This window comes from Sorex araneus, chromosome X, assembly GCF_027595985.1.
Source record: "Sorex araneus isolate mSorAra2 chromosome X, mSorAra2.pri, whole genome shotgun sequence".
In the NCBI taxonomy this organism is placed as follows: Eukaryota; Metazoa; Chordata; class Mammalia; order Eulipotyphla; family Soricidae; genus Sorex; species Sorex araneus.
Window position 1 is genome coordinate 89,209,001 of NC_073313.1, and position 19,928 is coordinate 89,228,928.

Genomic DNA, 19,928 nt, shown 5'->3' on the forward strand with positions numbered 1-19,928 from the left:
CAGAAGTATGACTGTAAATGTTGGACATGGGAGTTTTCCGGTGGACAGTTCCACAAAGAAATTGACCATATCATATTCAATCTATGGTTTTGCCTGAACAATGATCCTAAAATTTCAAATGGTATCAGTCTCCTTGGTGTGAAATTCTACTTCACAGAATGGTGAGAAAAGGATACAAAGTTTAAGAGAACTCCCAGAACAAAAACCAAATGGAGGCTCTTTGGCAATACTGAGCAATATGAGAAGATGCCATCATTGACAACATCAACAAGGAATACGATCGACTGGTTCAACACCTACATGATTGTGCGAGGAACACCGAGATAGAGAAAGCCTCAGAAAGACTTTGGAACTCTTGAGCTCATTCACCAACTTGGTTTGGCGCGAGCCTCAGGCCATCACAAGCTAACATCCGAGCTCGCAAAGCTGTGCAGAGAAGCAATAAAGGAAGACCTCAAAGAGAGAAGAGCATCAGTGTTGACTGCTGTGGTAGAAGCCGGGAAAAGTATTTGCAATGCCCGCCTGTGATTTGCCAAACACAAGAGCAAGATGACTGCCCTCTGATGTTCTGATGGATCTATCACATCTTCCAGTAAGGGCAATAGAAAAGGTTATTCATGACTTCTACTTGGATCTCTTCAATAGCCACGTCCACTGCACACATACTAAATTCTGCAGGATGGATATGTTGCTCCCAGTGTTCTCCCTTCTAAAATCCGACACACTATTTCATTGGTAAAGACACGTATAGCACCTTGTCCAGACAAAGTCAGACCCGAACATCTGAAGAATGTGCCGCCAGTACTCATCAATACACTGGCTCAGCTCTTTATACACTACTTGTCTGAATGCAAGGTTTCATCCCAATGGAAAACCAGCAGGACCGTTCTGTTGTACAAGGAAGGAGACATCAAAGACATGGCAACTATCACCAGATCTGCCTATTTTCTGTCATCTACATGTTGTTCACTCGAGTCATCCTGAATATGATTGGCAAAACACTAGATGAAAGAGCAAGCCGGATTCTGAAAAGGATTCTGCACAATCGACCATATCCACATGGTGACCAAGCTCAGTGAGGTTTCAAGAGAGTTCAAGATATGGCTCTGTCTAACGTTCATTGATTTAAAAAAGGCCCTTGCTTATGTTGAGACTGAAGCAGTCATCAAAGCCCTAGCCAAACAGGGCATTCAAACTCAGTACATCAGGATCCTCCATGAGCTGTATTACAGATTCACCACCAGTATCTCACATTCTACAAGGAAGTGATCATTGACGTAAAGAGAGGGGTTTGGCAGAGTGACATCATTTCACAGAAACTCTTCAGTGCCACCCTCGAGAATGACATGCTGGAATGGGAAGGAATGGGAGTGAACTACACCCCCTATGCTTCACTGATGACATCGTTCTAATAACACCAAACATTAGCCTAGTGGAAAAAATGCTGGCCAACTTTGACTGTGAATGTGCAAAGGTCGGACTACAGCTGAATCTCACAAAGACGATGTTCATGAGAAATGGACTTCCTGACGTTCCATTTGCTCTCAATGGAATGAACATCCCCTAATGCAGTAGTTATGTGTACCTAGGTCGAGAACTCAACATAACGAATGACCTGGCACCTGAGCTGTGCAGGAGGAAGACAGCGACATGGATCACCTTCAAGAGTGTTAAAGAAGTTGTTAAGAGGATGAAGAACCTCCGGCTTCAGGCACATCTTTTCAACTCCACTATTCTTTTTTTTTTTTGCTTTTTGGGTCACACCCGGCGATGCACAGGGGTTACTCCTGGCTCTACACTCAGGAATTACTCCTGGCGGTGCTCAGGGGACCATATGGGATGCTGGGAATCTAACTCGGGTTGGCGGCGTGCAAGGCAAACGCCCTACACACTGTGCTATTGCTCCAGCCCCCTCAACTCCACTATTCTTTCTGCACAAACATAAGCCTAAGAGACCTGGACCCTATGAAAACAGGATAAGAACACTACTTGGGTCTCCCAAAGAGATATTGAAAGAGCTATGCTTGGAATATCACATTTCACTCAAGTGAGAGAATGAATCTGGAATTCCAGCCTCCATTGACAATCGAGAATCAAGAACACTATCTCATTTGCCAAGGCGTTAAAAATCAGATGGGCCAGACACGTAATGTGATTTGGAGATGACCACTGGATTAGAGGTCTTACAGACTGGATTCCACAGGATGTCAAAAGAACGCGTGGCCTCCCACCTACGAGATGGTTGGACTTCTTCATCAAGACCCTGAACAAACTTTTTGAGGCTTTTAGTGTTCCTGGAGTGAGCACACGGCATTGCGCTACACTACCATGTGACAGGGACACATGGAGAAGTTACTGGCACCCCCTAGAGCAAATTGATGAGCCATGGGATGACAAGTGATACTAGTGATATTCCAATGCAGTCTTGCATTTCTGTGAACTTACTTCTTAGTACCACTTTTGCCATATATTTTTTGATAGCTCATACTTTTATTGATATTTTCTTCCAGAATTTCCTTTTCTTCTTATATTTCTTACCTTTGACCCAGTGCTTTTCAATTTCATGAAGTTTATTGTCCAAATATTGATTTTTTGGCTTTCTTTTTGTACTTTATTTTAATGATAACATATTTATTTATCTTGGTGTATTCGCTTCACCAAGCAGTGCTCACGGATTATAATCCTGGCTCTATGGTCAGGGATAACTCTTGGAAGTTCTTGGGGGAGCATATGGAATGCTGAGGATTGACCCTAGGTCAGCCTTTTGCAAGGCAAACACACTACTCACTGTATAATCACTCTGGCCCCAGACACTATATTTCTTTATTACTACTTTTATGTTGCACTGTATATTTATATTCCTTTTTATACCACATTTTCATTACTATGTAGCTCTATCATATTCTGATTTGAGAAGCCACTTGTATCACTTGTCATCCCAATGATCTATGATTTGATTGAACGGGCATCAGTAACATCACCATTCGTCCCTGGTGTGTGCTAGTGTAGACCAATGGTATATGCTCGCTCCAGGAACAGAAAGAGCCTCAAACCGTTCATTCAGAGTTTTGACGAAGAAGTCAGGCCCTCTCGTAGGTGAGCAGCCACGTGGTCTTTTGACATCCCGTGGATCCCAGGTCTCTGAGGAGTATGTTAGTGCAGGAAGAACAGTGGAGTCAAAAAGATGTGCCCAGAGCCAGAGGGTCTTTGTCCTCTTAACCACTTTTCTGATGCACTTGAAGGAGTTCCACGCTGTTCTCTTCCACCTGCGCGGTTCTGGCACCAAGCTGTTCCTCATGTTGAGTTCTTGACCCAGGTACACATAGCTGCTGCGTTTGGAGATGTTCGTTCCGTTGAGGGTAAATGGAAGTTCAAGGACTAGTTCGTTTTTCATGAACATTGTTTTGATAAGATTCAGCTTCAGTCCAACCTTTCCACACATGCGGTCTAAGTCGGCCAGCATTTGTGCTGCTTGGCTAATGTTTGGTGTTATTAGAACAATGTCATCAGCGAACTGGAGGTGGTGTCGTTGCCAACCGTCTATCTTCACTCCCATTCCTTCCCATTCCAGTCATTGTATGACGTTCTTGAGGGTGACACTGAAGAGTTTCTGTGAAATGGTATCACCCTGGCAAACACCTCTCTTTACATCAATGATCACTTCCTTGTAGAATGGAGAGATCTTGGTGGTGAATCTGTAATACAGCTTGCAGAGGATCTTGATGTACTGAGTATGAATGCCCTGTTTGGCTAGGGTTTCAATGACTGCTTCAGTCTCAACAAAGGCCTTCTTTAAGTCAATGACGTTTAGACAGAGCGGCATCTTGAACTCTCGCGAAACTTCAATGAGTTTGGTCATTGTGTGGATATGGTTGATAGTGCTGAATCCTTTTTGGAACCCAGCTTGCTCGCATGGTTTGTCTAGCGTTCTGCCTATTCTATTCAGGATGACTCGAGTGAACAACTTGTACACGACAGACAACGGACAGATTGGGTGATAGTTGCTGATGTCTTCGACGTCTACATTCTTGTACAACAGAATGGTCCAGCTGGTTTTCCATTGGGACGGAACCTTGGATACGGACATGTAGCGTGTGAAGAGCCAAGCCAGTGTATTGACAAGTACTGGCAGCAGATTTTTCAGGTGTTCGGGTTTGACCTTGTCTGGACCGGGTGTTGTACGCATCTTTACAGACAAAATGGCATGTCGGATTTTGGATGGGAGGATGTTAGGAATGACATATCCATCGTGCAGAATTTGGTATGTGGGCAAGTGGACGTGGCTGTCGAGGAGATCCATGTAGAAGTCATGAATAATCCTCTCCATTGTCCTTCTTGTAGATGTGATAGATCCATTGGTACATCAGAGAGCAGTCACCTTGGTCTTGTAATTGGCGAAGTACAGGTGAGTGTTGTAAATATTTTTCCCGGCTTCTGCTGCATCAGCCAACACTACTGCTTTTCTCTCTTTGAGGTCTTCCTTTATTGCTTCTCTGCACAGCTTTGAGAGCTCAGATGTTAGCTTGTGGTTGCCTGAGGCTTGCGCCAAATCACATTGGTGAATGAGCTCAATAGTTTCCGAAGACAAGCGTCTGTTTGTGGCTTTCCCACTCTCATCATTCTTTACGCAGTCATGGTGGTGCTGAACCAGTCTATCATATTCCTCATCGATGTTCTCTATGACATCATCTTTCCACATTGTTGCAAAAGTGCCAAAGAGCTCCTAGTTGGTGGCCATTCTGGGAGTTCTCTTCTTAAACTTAAACTTTGCAGACCTTTCTCCCCACTCTGTGAAGTAGAATTTTTCATCAAGGAGACAGTGGTCTGGTCTTGTTTGGAATTTTGGGACAACAGCGACATCAGTGAGAAAAAACCTTCGATTGAATATTATGTGGTCAATTTCATTGTGGAACTGTCTACCAGGAGACTCCCATGTCCAACATTTAGATTTTGCCCACTGGAACTGTGAGTTACCATGGATGGTTTTGGTTGACATGATGAACTCAGTCTCTCACTCTGTTAGTTCTATTCTAGGCTATGGTACCCAATGTGGACTTCTTCTGACGATCCTCTCAGTTCTATATTGGCAATAAAATCACCAACAATGATCTTGTAGAAGGTGTTCTCCTCTTTATAGAACTTCTTCAGCTCCATGTAGAACTTCTCAATTTCTTCTTCATCGTAATTGGATGTTGGTGCATAGACGACGAAGATAGACATTGCCCGCAGTGAGCCATATCTAACAAGCATAATCATTCGTTTCGGATTGTTAGGCATTCGAATGAATCAATGCTCATGGCCAAGTTCTTGTTGACAAGAACATCGATGCAACCGATGCCTCTGTTGCCGCATGTTCCGAGGAACAGTCCTTCTCCAATATCGAAAATGGCATGATGTGATTGATGCCTTCTCATTTGGGTCAGACCAATGATGTCGTACTTGATCTGCACTTGCACCATCAGGTCCTCGATGGATGCTTCCAATGCTAGCGTACATGTGTTGAAAGTACAGACAGTCATTTACATCTTTCTTCTTTTTGGCAGTCTAGTTTGTCCCTGAGTTTTATCAGCCTCTCCTTACTCATTCTTCTTAATGCTGCTGTATTCAGGACTCTTTCAGTGTCAGGCAAATGAGGACCATTGTTGTTACTGTTTTTAGCATATCGAATATGCCACAGGTAGCTTTCCAGGCTCTGTTGTGTGGGCAGGGTACTCTCGGTAGCTTTCCGGGCTCTCCGAGAGAAATGGAGGTTTGATCCCATTTGATTAAGACTACATGAGTGTCTAATTGACTTTTTTCCCTAGTTGATCTACCCAACAGTGAGAGTGGTATGTTAAACTTAACTATGAGTATTGCATTGCCATTGCTATGTTTATTCAGCACTATTCATAGATTCTTTATCATACATTGATGCTTATTTTTTGCTTTATATATCTTAATGAGTGTTAAGTGTTTGGGGTGTAATGATCCCTTAATTATTATATACTGTTCATATCTGATTCATATTACTTCCAAAATTTTTATTATACATATAAATATAATCAGCCATATCATTTTTTAGCATGCTTTTTTCCTAAACTTTTCCTCTGAGCCTGTTTTTTATCATAGGAACGGAAACCTGTTTTTTCTGAGGAGAGGTTTTTGTTTTGTTCCCTGATCCACCTGGATGCTGTACCTTTTGATTGGTGTGTCAGGACTCATCTCTGAAAGAAGAACATTGGACTTCAACCTATGAATTTGGGTTGGGGGGATAAAAACAGTATATGAGGGATCAGAGATTTAATATACTTGCTTTGCATGTGGCCTATCAGAGTTAGATCCCCAACTCTCCATGTGGTCCCTGAGCCCACCAATGATGATTTCTGATTGCAGAACCAAGAGTAAGCTATGGAATTATTTTCTGTCCCCTCCCCAAATCCACAACCAACAAAAGAAAACAGTTCATGATAACCGTTTAAAACATTTTTCTGGGGAGGAATATGAAAATAGCTATTGCAAATTATTTAAATGTTTGATTGAATCCACCTGTGAAGGAATCTGGCACTGAAAGGTTTTCTCTATTGGGATGGATGTTATTACTGTTTCAATTGACTTTTATAGGCCTGAGCACATTTCATATTTCCTCTTGAGTCCATTTTGAGAGGCTATGTATTTCATCTAATTTGCCCATTCCAACAAAATTATATAATTTGTTGGCTGAGAATTCATTATACTATCCCCATAAACATTTTAATTTTTATCAGATAATATCCTCACTTCAATGTCTAATTTTAGTATCTTGAGTCTTTTCTATTTTTTAGCAGATTTGTTACTGCCAAAGTGGATTTTACTGACCTGATGGGTTCTTGAGAATTAGATCAAAGATCTGCATACAAAATTTAGGTAAAGAAATTAAATTTTATTGTAAAGTTTAAATGAGTCTGGGTCCCTCCCCAATGCCCGAACCTCACCTTTTACCCTTGTATGCTGTCCTTCATTCTGTCCCACATGGCCTATTCTTGTGTATGACTACCAGCTCCTGTCTCTTGCCATCTGCTCACTTAGAGTGTAGAATGAGCTTGTCTCGTCCCTACACTGTTTTCTATCCAATGTACACTTTTGTAGCTTGAAATAATTTTGCTGAGCCTTTCTCAAACCGTATCCCCAGTGGTTCCCAATAGTCCTGGCCTCGCTCTCTAACTTTCCAGCCAAAGCCAAGTGCCCATGGGTGAGTCTTCTGTAACCAGTTTTCTGGATATTTGAACCCTAACTAAACCCGCCATCTCTGGGCGTGCAAGCACAACTGATCCTGCAGTTTGCCTGGGCGTATGTGAAGAGAGAAAGAGGGAAGGGCTGGAACTTTATTTTGTCTGCTTCTCCCAACCCAGCTACCCCATTATTTGTTTTGATTGGGTGACACATTTTGTATGAATGAGATTTAAATTGATCAAAAATAGGAACTAGTTTACCTGATGCTCTATGCTTATACATTGCTGTAACAGTCTAACAAAACTTTAATTTTTTTTCAAGAACCAGTTCTATTTTGCTTGCTTGTTTGTTTTGTCTGGAGCAATAGCACAGTGACAGGGCGTTCGCCTTTCATGCGGCCAACCCGTGTTTGATTCCTCCACCCATCTCGGAGAGTCGGGCAAGCTACTGAGAGTTTGGAGCCTGCACGGCAGAGCCTGGTAACCTACCCATGCGTATTGGATATGCCAAAAACAGTAACAATAATTCTCTCAATGAGAGACGTTACTGGTGCCCATTCCAACAAATCAATGAGCAATGGGATGACAGTGATCAGACAGTGATCAGTTTGTTTGTTTTCAGGAGCTTTTATTTGTTGTTGTTTTTTTTTTTAGATATTCAACTTTATTTATGTCCCTCCTTCTTCTAGCTTGGCATTTAGTCTGATCCTATGTTTTTGTCAATTCCTTATAATGTAGAGTTAAATTATAATTTCGAGTTTTCTCCTTCAATAATATAGGTATATCAGGGTTCATATTTTCTTTTAGATAATGGCTTTTTGCACTCTTATGCTTTGATGAGGGTATTTTTCATTTCCATTTATGTGAGATATTTTATAACTTTGTATTTTATGTCTTGAGACATTTGTTATCTAAAAGTTTCTTTAATTTCCAAATTACTGAAATTGTTTAGATTGAATTCTGTTACTGAATTTAGTTTTATATCACTGTGTTAAGAAAAGACAATTTTGTTATGTAATTATATTAAAATTTATTGAGATGCATTTAAGTTACCTAGCATATGATTTATTCTGGAGAATTTCTGTGTGTGATTGTCAAAGTGTTTTTTATCTTATTGAGTGACTTGTTCTGTATAACTACATGACTAGGTGGTTTATAGTATTGTTAAAGTCATCAATTTACTTATTGATCTTCTGTCTAGTTGTCAAAGTGAATATTGAAAGAACAACAATTATCTAGCTATTATTGTACACCTATTTCTTCCTTTAATTCCATCAATTTCTATTTATATAGTTTGGGCTCTTTTATATGTGCTTATAATGGCTATAATCTCTTGATGGATTGATTATTTTTAATGATAAATAAAATCCATATCTGTCTTTTGAAATAGGTTTCTTTGACTGGTATTAGTATAGATGCTATAGCAATTTTGGTTTCGTTACTATATTTCCCATTCTTTTACTTTTAACATCTTTATGTCTTTAGATGTCAAATGAGTTTGCTGTAAACAATTGTGTAATTATTTTATTTAACCACTCAGTGTATTTTATCTTTTCAACTGGAGGCTTTAATCCACTTGTAGTTTAAATAATTACTTATAAGGAAGTTTTTTTTTTCATTTATGTCATCTTACTATGTTTCCTATATATCTTCCTGTTTTTCAAACCATTGTTAATTGCTTTATGTTATGATTTCTTTATTTTGATTGGGGGGTGTACCAATCTATTGGTGCTCTAGGGACCATGCAATTGTGGGCATGGCTCTTGCATGCAAGAAAAATGCAGCTCAGCCCTTTGAGTTGTAGCTGTAGCTCCTCTTTTATATTGTTTTATTTTTAGTGTAACTTTCTTCTCTTTTGCCCTTCAGTATATTTAATTATACTCTGTCCATTCTGAGAATAAAAATAGTGCCTTATCTGCATAGCAGTCTAGTTTATTAATATGACTTTCTATAGTATATAAAATACTACTCTATAGTTTTATCCCTTTTCTTACAACATTTTGTTATATTAAGTGCCAATTAACACAAGCCTACAGTAATTTTTTAAAATTAATTATTTTAAATGCAAACTACATACCAAAATGCAAACAGATATGTTTTGATATTTACATATGTAGCTCCTTTTTATATTTGTGGGAGGTAACTGTTATGAAACAACCCTGATAATAATCTAATTTACTTATATATTATTAATACATTTAACTTTATTTATTAATATTTTATGTTGTTTAAGTTATAGGCTTACAAGTGATCAAGTATATGGTATTTATCTGCAAATCTACTGCACTCTTGCACTGAAAGCAATGTGACTCTCCCCTACAATTCTGTCACCACCAGTAAAACATTCCTTCCCATGAACCTTTCCCAATATTATCTGTTAAATAAACACTATGACTTTAGTGTATACTTTTGCTCTTTTAACATCAACCATATGTTTGAGATCCTCTACCTATGCTCCTATGTTACTTTTAATCTATTTATTCCCTTCACCCCTTTCCTCCTAACCTGCCAATCTCACTGTATTCTCATGTAAGAGGTTTTCTAGAACCTGTATTCCAGTATAGAGGGTTTATTATCAATTGACATTGTCAATTCCTTTGATTATTTACTCTACTAGAGATGAGAGAGTGAGATCATATTTTGTTTATACTTATGCTTCTGGATTATTTTACTCAACTTGAAACTCTCCAATTTTTAATTGTTTATTTTTTTTTATTGAATCACCATGAAAAAAGTTGCAAAGCTTTCAGGTTTAAGTCTCAGTCATACAATGATCAAACCCCCATCCCTTCACCAGTGCACATGTTCCCCCACCAAGAACCTCAGTATTCCTCCCATTCACCCCACCCCCACCTGTGTGGCTGATGATTTTCACTTTACTCTCTCTATACTTTGATTAGATTCAGTATTTCAACAGAAAAGTGACTATTATTATTTGGAATTTTCCCCCAACAATCAAACCTGCTGAAAAGGCATCATTTGACTCATTTGATAATTTGTTTTACATTGCTGAGAATGAAGAGTATATAAGGTCGCACAGCCGCTTCCGTGGCCACGTGGTTTTGGATTTTTGGCATTCTAGTAATTAAGTCCAGAGAAATTTCTGCCAGAAGTTGTGTCATTGCAAGCTTGTACCTCTGGTTACTGGGCTCTATAAGATTGCAATCGCTACGTGGTCACTGCAGAAAGGAAAAGCTGAGAGAGAAAAACCTTTCCCCCTCCCAGGCTGCATGGGGTCGCAGCTCAGTTCACAGTCTAGAGGCGAAACTCTCCACATTTATTGAAGTTGCTATGAACTGCCTCAATTATTTTTTCTGGTTTGTTCATGGTATTCTGTCATATATATGTATATATGCATATACATATATATATATATCATGCATTGTTATCCATTTGTCTTTTGTTGAACATTTGGGTTGCTTCTATATCATCACATTTGCGATGACAGGGATGGAGTCTGGGTGGCGAATGCGAGGCAAATGCTTTACCCTCTAGTACAGATTTAAGGCACATGCCTTGCACGTGGTCAACCACTGTTTGATCTCTGAAATCACATATTCTCCAAGCACAGAGCCAGGGGTAAGCCCTGAGCACCCCAATAAAATGAAAGATAAAAAATTATCACCTTGTATTGAGGTCATATGCAAATGAATGAAATACAAAGCTCTGATGGAAAGGCAATTTGGATAAAGTTTAAGTATAGCGATAGCACAGTGGGTAGGGTGTTTGTCTTGCATGCAGCTGACCTGGGTTTGATTCCTCCATCCCTCTTAGAGAGGCGGCAAGCTATCGAGAGCATCCCGCCTGCATGGCAGAGCCTGGCAAGCTACCTGTGGCATATTTGATATGCCCAAAACAGTAACAACAAGTCTCACAATGCAGACATTATTGGTGCCCGCTCGAGTAAATCAATGAACAACAGGATGACAGTGCTACAGTGCTATATCATGGCTATTGTAATAAGAGCTTCAATGAACATAAGTGCACATATATTTTTTGAAATGAATATTGTGTTTTCGGGGAGAGAGTTGATAATTAAAAGTGGGATACCTGGGTCAAATGGGACCTCTATTCTTAGTTTTAAGAGAAAATCATATTGTTTTCAAATAGATATTAGGGCAGATGTCATTCCCACCATTAGTGAATGGGGGTTCTAAATGCACCATCCTCCACCAATATTTGTTGTTTTAAATTATTTTTATATATGCCATTCTCACTACTGTAAGGTGATATATCATTGTCATTTTGACTTTTGTTTCCTTTATAGTCCATGATAAAGAACAACTTGAATGTGATTACTGGCCAACTGTATTTGTTTTTCATATAAGTTTCTATTCATTTCTTCTCCCCATTCATTGATGGATTTGCTGGGTTTTTGATATTGCTGAGCTTTGTGAGTGCTCTACAAATTTTGAATGTTAGTCCTTTATCTGAAGTGTTATATGAGAATATCTTCTCCCAGTCTGTTGGTGGAATTTTAGTCAACTTTTCAACTTAATAAAGTGTCACTTTCTTAAATTTGTTTTTGTTATCTTTACTATTGAATGTGGTACCTGAAAACACTATTTGATATGCAGATCTCAGACATGTATGCCTACATCTTTCTTCACATATTTTGTAGTTTCTGGTATAATACCTAGTTCTTTCACTCACTCTGAATTAATTTTTGTGTATAATATGAATAGATCCATTTAAATGTTTTACGAGTGGTTCTCCAGTTTTCCCAGCACCATTGGTTGAAGAATCTTTCTTTACACCACTTCATGCACACAACTTTTTTGTCAAAAATGAACTGTCCATAGTCTGAGGAACTGGGGTCTCAGTTCTATCTGTTGGCCTATCAACTTGTCCTATCACAATGCCATGCTGTATTAATTACTATAACTCTATGGTATCATTTAATGTCAGGAAATGCAGTATATTCAAACTCCTTTATTTTTCAGGATGGCCTTGGTTATTCATATGATTTTATGCATCGATAAAAATATAATAGTGTTTATTGCAATTTCTCAAATAAAATCATCTGGGGTTTGATTGTAACTCAAATATATATAGTACTTTGAGTAAGATAGATTTTTTTGCAATGTTAGTTCTTCCAATCCAGGGAAATGGAATATTTTTCATTTTTTGTGTTCTTTTCTAATTGTTTTGTAAGTGACTTATAGTTTTCTTAGTCACTTACAGTCATGATAATGACTTATAGTAACTGTAGTGACTTGTAGTCCTTCACATCCTTTGTTCTTTCCTAGGTATTTGACGTTTTGAATCACAGTCTCAAATTGAATAGATTTTATTTACCTCCTTCTCTTTTACTTTACATTTTACCTATAGAAATATAATGAATTTTATATAGTTATTTTGTAGCCTGGTACTTTGCTATACTGTCTTGTTTCTAAGATGTTTTAGTGGAATTTTATAGTCTTTTCCATATATTATCATGTCATCTGCGAACAGTGATAGTTCTACTCTTCCAATTTGGATAATTTTGATTACATTTTATTTATGATTATTGTGGTAATAACTTTCAAAACTATATGAAACAGTAGTGGTGAAAATGGACAGCCTTACTTTGTATCTGATCTCAGAGGTAGGCTTTAAATTTTCCTACATTGAGTATGAAGTTTTATGTGGTTTTGTTGTAAAATGCTATTACTACATTGAGGAGCAACCCATTTTTGTAACTTTATTGAGTTTTCTGTTTTATTACAGGCTTTAAGAACAGTCAGTAAAATTATTTTTTGTTATACAAGTTTATATACTTTAAATGGATAGGGAAGGAGATAGGTAAAACCAGCAAACTGTGGTACTAATAAAATTCAGTCTAATCTAGACCACTTTGTATTATGCACTGGATTTCACAAACATTATTTCCATTTGTAAATAAAATAACTTCCCAAAAGTTTAAAAGAAAAGTATTGAATGAGAGGAACTTCGAGCCAAAGGCTTCTCTTCCCTATTTGAAGACTATCATTCAAATTTGAGAGAGGGCTTAAAACATTCTCAGTCAAATGACAGTTGAGGCATGTGTTAGATTCAAGCAAGCTATATAAGTAACACTAGGTGACCTCCAATGGAAAAAAAAAAAGATCATCTGAGCCAAATGATAAAATGACATAAACTCTCATAGAAATATGGATTCATGTTCATTCAAATCAATAAAATCACTCAATTTTAATGAACTGAAGTCTTCTGAGGAAAAATACAGAATGGATGAATGAATCAGAAGCAAAAGTCAACATTCTGTTGCTTAAAGGAAATACATTTGAAATCATAGGACAAACACATGCTCAAAGTGAAGGGATGAGAAACAAACATATAAGCAAACAGTTAACAAAAGAAAACAAAAACAGACATATCTGTTTCAGACCAAATAACACTCAAACTAAAGAAAGTAAAAAGACACAGAAATGACCACTACATACTTCTTCAGGTAATGATAGAACTACACTCATTGAGACACAATAGTAGTGGGAAATCTAATATTCCACTCTCATCATTTAATAGATCAGCCAGACAGAAAATCATTAAGGGATCAAGATCCCTAAATAAAGAATTTGAAGAATTGAAATTAATCCACTAATAGAAGACCATCTACCCTCAGAACTCTGAAAAGACATTTATCTCTAGTGCACATGGAACATTCTCCAGGACAGATCATATCTAAGACAAAATACATGTATCTATAAAAATTTAAAAATATATGCCATATTAAGTACGTTCTCAGACCATAATGCTATGAAGGTAGAGATTAACTGTAGATGAGAAAGTGTATTAAATTTCCCACTACTATTGTGTCTCAATGAGTGTAGTTCTTTAGGTTTGTTAGCAATTGCTTCATGAATTTTGTTACCACCTTATTTTGTGCCTTTAAGTTAATGAGTATCAAGTCCTTTTGGTCTATCATTACCTTATAAAATATGTAGCGGTCATTTCTGTGTCTTACTACTTTCTTTAGTCTGAGTGTTATTTGGTCCGAAACAAGTATGTCTCTTTCTGCTTTCTTTTGTTTACTGTTTGCTTATATGTTTGTTTCTCATCCCTTCACTTTGAGCATGTGTTTGTCCTATGATTTCAAATGTATTTCCTTTAAGCAACAGAATGTTGACTTTTGCTTCTGATTCATCCATCCATTCTGTACTTTTCCTCAGAAGACTTCAGTTCATTAAAATTGAGTGATTTTATTGATTTGAATGAACATGAATCCATATTTCTATGAGAGTTTATGTCATTTTATCATTTGGCTCAGATGATCTTTTTTTTTTTCCATTGGAGGTCACCTAGTGTTACTTATATAGCTTGCTTGAATCTAACACATGCCTCAACTGTCATTTGACTGAGAATGTTTTAAGCCCTCTCTCAAATTTGAATGATAGTCTTCAAATAGGGAAGAGAAGCCTTTGGCTCGAAGTTCCTCTCATTCAATACTTTTCTTTTAAACTTTTGGGAAGTTATTTTATTTCCAAATAGAAATAATGTTTGTGAAATCCAGTGCATAATACAAAGTGGTCTAGTGTTGGAGGCTGTTCAGGACCCTGAACAAAAGAGGGCCCCGAAACCTTTACCCTGGACAAACCGGAAAATTCCATTACCAGCTTTGCATAACCTGAGGCACAGGTGCCCTTGTGACAAAGGAAATAGCCAAACTCAAGAAGTAAAAGTAGCCCAGGGCAGTTAACCACGAGACACCTAGAGCCCCCAAAAGCCCTTAAAGTAAAGTAGAATTCCTTCCTTTATACTAAAAGCCTTGTACATTCCTCCTGACAGATGCTCCTGCCAGATAAACCCTTGTCTTCCCCTCCCCACTATTTCTCAACCTACTCTTGGAGAATGTTGTAAGCCCACCAAATAACACCCCGAACCTTTCCTTATTTGGTCTGAGACACTTCCCTGATGATTGACAACTCATGTATCAACCCCCTGCTAAGAAAGGTATAAAACCAGCATGGCTGTTAATAAAGACGTTCTTGATCAGCACGCGTTGTCTTGAGCCACTTTTTACTAATCTCACCAGTTTTATTTTCAGATCGGGACCACTCTTAGAACCCACCCAATTAGGAGCGCTTTCCACTGTTGTCTCTCTGCGGGCCACAGAGATTTCGGGGGAACGCGCAGTCTAGATTAGACTGAATTTTATTAGTACCACAGTTTGCTGGTTTTACCTATCTCCTTCCCTATCCATTTAAAGTATGTAAACTTGTATAACAAAAAATAATTTTACTGACTGTACTTAAAGCCTGTAATAAAACAGGTTGAGAAAATATCAAACCACTTAGGTTGTTTTGAAGTTCCTTCACTATATATACATATATATATACATATATATATATATATATATATGATTGCACTACTTTTTCATATAGTTAAGGCCCACAACTTCAAGGATCTTACTAGCCTACTGATAAATAAGTAAGTAAGTTTGTTATAAATGAAAGTAATGCAGGTACTAGAGAGGTACTGGGAATGGTGTTCAGAATACAGGCAGGATCAAAGGGAGGGTGGACAGAGGAAAGGTAATCATTCTGATGGACTTTGATGATAGTAGTAACAGAAGCAATGTTTCCTATATGGGTTAAAGGCTTCACTATCAAAGGACAAATTTAATTGATAAAGCCTCTAAAAATGAAATTTTAGACCCACTCAATTTGGACCCACTCAAAATGGTGACCAATTTCCTATAATACACAGTGAAGGACGAAAGTTTGAATGAGACTCTGTCTTTGAAAAATAGATCTATAATTTGGAAAAATAAATCTATTTCATTGTATAATTAAAATTATTTTGTTCTAACAAGTTTACTCATTGCTGGAAGATGTAATGAATTTAAAAAACAACTTAAGTGTGGTATAATTTAACTTCTTTCATCTCTCTGATTTCTGCAAGTATTTTTTTTTTAAATCATCTGTCAGACAAAAGACTTTGAGTCACCTACGTGAGTATAAAGTACAGGGGTGACAGGGATCATTGAGACAATGATGGATGGACATGGACATCCTAGAAAGGAGTGGTAGGAAATCATGCTATGCGTAAACCCTATCATTAACGGTATTGTAAACCATGGGCATAAAATAAAAATTTAAATCAAACAACAACAAAAACAGCTCGGAGGATCTTTCTCCTCTAGGGGTGTGGCTGATGCTAGGTGACCAGAAGAGTGGCAAGTGCCAGGTTTCAGCCACCAGCAGGGAAAACAAATAATACGGAGCCCTATAAGATGCATGGGGTTGGGTAAGGGCAAGGGGGTTTATACTGCCCCTTTCTCGGGCTCCGGTCCACTTGCCAGGATCTCCACAGCAGCGTCTGAAACCATCAACCAGACAGCGTCAAGATGTCGGAGGACAAGAGTGAGAAACTAGTTCTGGAAGAAATTTCAGGAGGTTCTCAGTGAACTTTCAGGAGACAAGAATTTGAAAAAAAGTCAAGGTTGAATATGAAAAACTGCATAGTGTCTTTAAAAAGTCTTTATGATAATTAGAAGCGCCTGATGGCCAAATGAAGGAAGCTCTATACAGAGATTGTGGTGAATTCTGCAAAGGTCATTACTGCCCTGAAGCTCCCCCAGGACAATCAGATCACCATCACATCCCTGAAGAAGGAAATTGGAAAGGCCTGGGAGATGGTGAACCTAGCCTATGATAAAGAAAAGGAGGTAAAGGACACAATTCTTGCCGTGAGAAAAGAAATAGTGAGTTTGACCAAACTGTTGGAGCGAGGGTCTGGACTGGTCGATGGACCAGGATAGCAGTATCTGGGTTTTACTGAAGTATTCTATCTTTTGTGTCATTTCAGTCCCTTGTTGCTTGCAGAGTTCCATGAGAAATCTGCAGTGAATTTTTTGTCAGCTTATTTGTGTTTGGGACTTTGATGCTCTCTTACTATCTTGAGTATTCTGTCTCTTTCTTCGCTTGTTGCCATTTTGATTATAACATATCTTAATGTTGTTCTACCGGAGTCAATTTTGCTTGCGATTCTTTGGACTTCCAGAATCTGTGCACAGTTTGCCTTTTTCAGACTGGGGAAGTTTCCTCCTCAACCAGCTTTCTCTGTGTCCTCCCCTGGTATGCTTGTGATTCAGAGGTTGTTCCTCTTGTCATTGTCCATTAAATATTTTGAGTTCTTTGCATTATTTTAAGCACCTAATTTTTCTTTTTTTGAATTTTTTATCTTTTAATTTTCTCTTCAAATCTCATGCTTTGTCTTTGAGGTCACTCATTTATTTGGGGGTTTCTTTAATGAAATTGCAATGGCCTGCTACAGTATGCTTAGCTTCTTCATTTTTATTTTGATGAATTCTTTGATTTTCTTATAAATGTTTTTAAAAGTGCACAAATCTCTCATCCAATGTTTTTATTTTTTTTTCATATAATTTACCACTGAGAAAGCTCCTGCTATTTGGGCATCATTAGGCATTGTCGGGCATTCAAAACATCAAAAACCTTTAACAACTGTATTATGAACAAGTTTTTAAATCATGGTGTTTAAATATAGTATATGTCAAAAACTAAAGGCAGGTAGAGTTCCATTATTTTTTTTCAATGGAAAAGTCAACTCCTTTCTAAACTGATTTCTTCCTGATTCTTTTTGATGAAATTTTAAATAGAGTTCATCTTTCAGTTTCTCTCGTTGTGTAGACCATTGTTGGCATATAAAACCATGTAATGCAGCTCCTTCTTTCTTTTCTATTTATTATTGTATCTTCTCTTTTTTTATGAGTCCAAAACAGGGTTTGTCCACCTTGATAATTTTTTTCAAGGAACCAGATCTTGATTTCATTAATCTTTTTCTATTTTTATTTCTATTTTATTTCTGCTGCAGTATAGTCTTATTGCCTTCTTTCTACTTATTTGGGGTTTTATTTCTTATTCTAGTACTAATCCTTGAAAATGTTAGATTAGTCTATTTCCTTAAGGTTTATCTTTTTCATAATATATGGCAATATTGATATAAGACACTCAGTAAATTTTTTGTTGTGCCTCAGATTTCATGATGGCTCATCTCTATGTCTTCATTTTTATTGTTTCAGAAATTTTATTTCAACTTTGATTTCCTCATTGATCCAATTGTTATTCAAGGACATGTTATTTAGCATCAGAGCTTTTTAATGTTTTTTTGTAGTTGATTTCTAGTTTATTTTTTCTTTTTGGGTCACACCCGGAGATGCACAGGGGTTACTCCTGGCTTTGCACTCAGGAATTACTCCTGGTGGTACTCTGGGGACCATATGGGATGCTGGGAATCGAACCCTGGTCAGCAGCATGCAAGACAAATCCCCTACCCGCTGTACTAATGTTCCAGCCCCAGATTTCTAGTTTTATTTCATTGTGATCTAAAGTTATTTGCTGTGATGCAAATATTCATAACTTCATTGACACCTGTTTCATGTTCATAGGCACTAGAGAAAAATATGAATTAAATTTTTGTAGGTGAAGAGCCCTATAAATGTGTATTAAGATTAGCTTTTCTGATACCTCATTCAAGTCTACTGGATACACTTTCTTTGGGTTTGTTTGATGGTGAAAGCGGGGTGCTTAAAAGAACATTGATGTTGTATTGTTGATGATATCTCTTTTTAGGGCTCATAAGAGTTGTTTCACATATTTTGATATACCTTCATATGGTACATATGAGTTAATGAATATTATGTTGTCTTGATGTATTGTTTTTAAATATTGCATAATGGCCAACTATAACCTTTATTAATTTTGGATTGAAATAATTTGTATTTTTATGAGTATTACTGTCACTACCGGACTGGAGCAATAGCACAGCGGGTAGGGCCTTGCACGTGGCTGACCCGGGTTTTATTCCTCTGTCCCTCTTGGAGAGCCTGGCAAGCTACGGAGAGTATCCCGCCCGCATGGCAGAGCCTGGCAAGCTATCCGTGGCTTATTCGATATGCCAAAAATAGTAACAACAAGTCTCACAATGGACACGTTACTGGTGCCCGCTGGAGCAACTTGATGAATGACAGGACGACAGTGCTACAATGCTACTGTCACTATCATTTTCTAGTCTGATGTTTGTCAGGATGGCGGTTTTTAAACCTACTCAGAGCCTGTCCTTATTTAATTGGGCTGAAGCTGGAGAGACAGTACAGGAGCTAAGATAGCTGCCTTGCACACAGCTGACCCAGGATCCATCTGCAGCTCTCCACATAGTCTCCTGAGCACGGCCAGGAGGGACTACTAAGTAGAGAGTAAGGAGCAGCCCTTTAGAACTGTTGGGTGAGTGGTACAGTCATGTATCCAAATGACTCAACAAAACTGAAAACGTGAGATCTAGGCTGAAAGAACTGCAATTTTGTAATGTGCCTGTCACATTGACAGGAGGGGATAGAGTGCAGGTTGGGATGGGGAGGGAATATGGAATACTGGTGGAGGGAAATTGACACTGGTGGTGGGATTGGTGTTGAAATATTATATGCCTAAAACTCAGCTATCAATAACTTTTTAAATCATTTTTAATTAAATTTTAAAACTTATTTTTAACAATTGATTTAGAAGATTCACAACAGTCTGGTTAAATATTGTTCCTTCTTTATCATAGTTTAGTTTGTATATCTATGTCTCATAATTTTATAAATTTTACAAAATTATGGTCTTGGTTATACTGACAGAGTTTTGATATTAGTATATTTGATGTGACAAGATCTTCTGTGCTAGTACTGAATTTTCCATCAAAATTAGAATGAACAATATTATAAAATCCCTGTTTCTTATTTATTTTAGTGAAAAGATATATTTT

The 19,928-nt window shown here is 37.7% G+C and overlaps 1 pseudogene; it reads left to right on the forward strand.

The window, feature by feature from the left end:
* LOC101556155 (broad substrate specificity ATP-binding cassette transporter ABCG2-like) overlaps positions 1 to 16,926 on the forward strand; it is a 101,732-nt pseudogene extending 84,806 nt beyond the window's left edge.
* Positions 16,927 to 19,928: the final 3,002 nt, after the last annotated feature.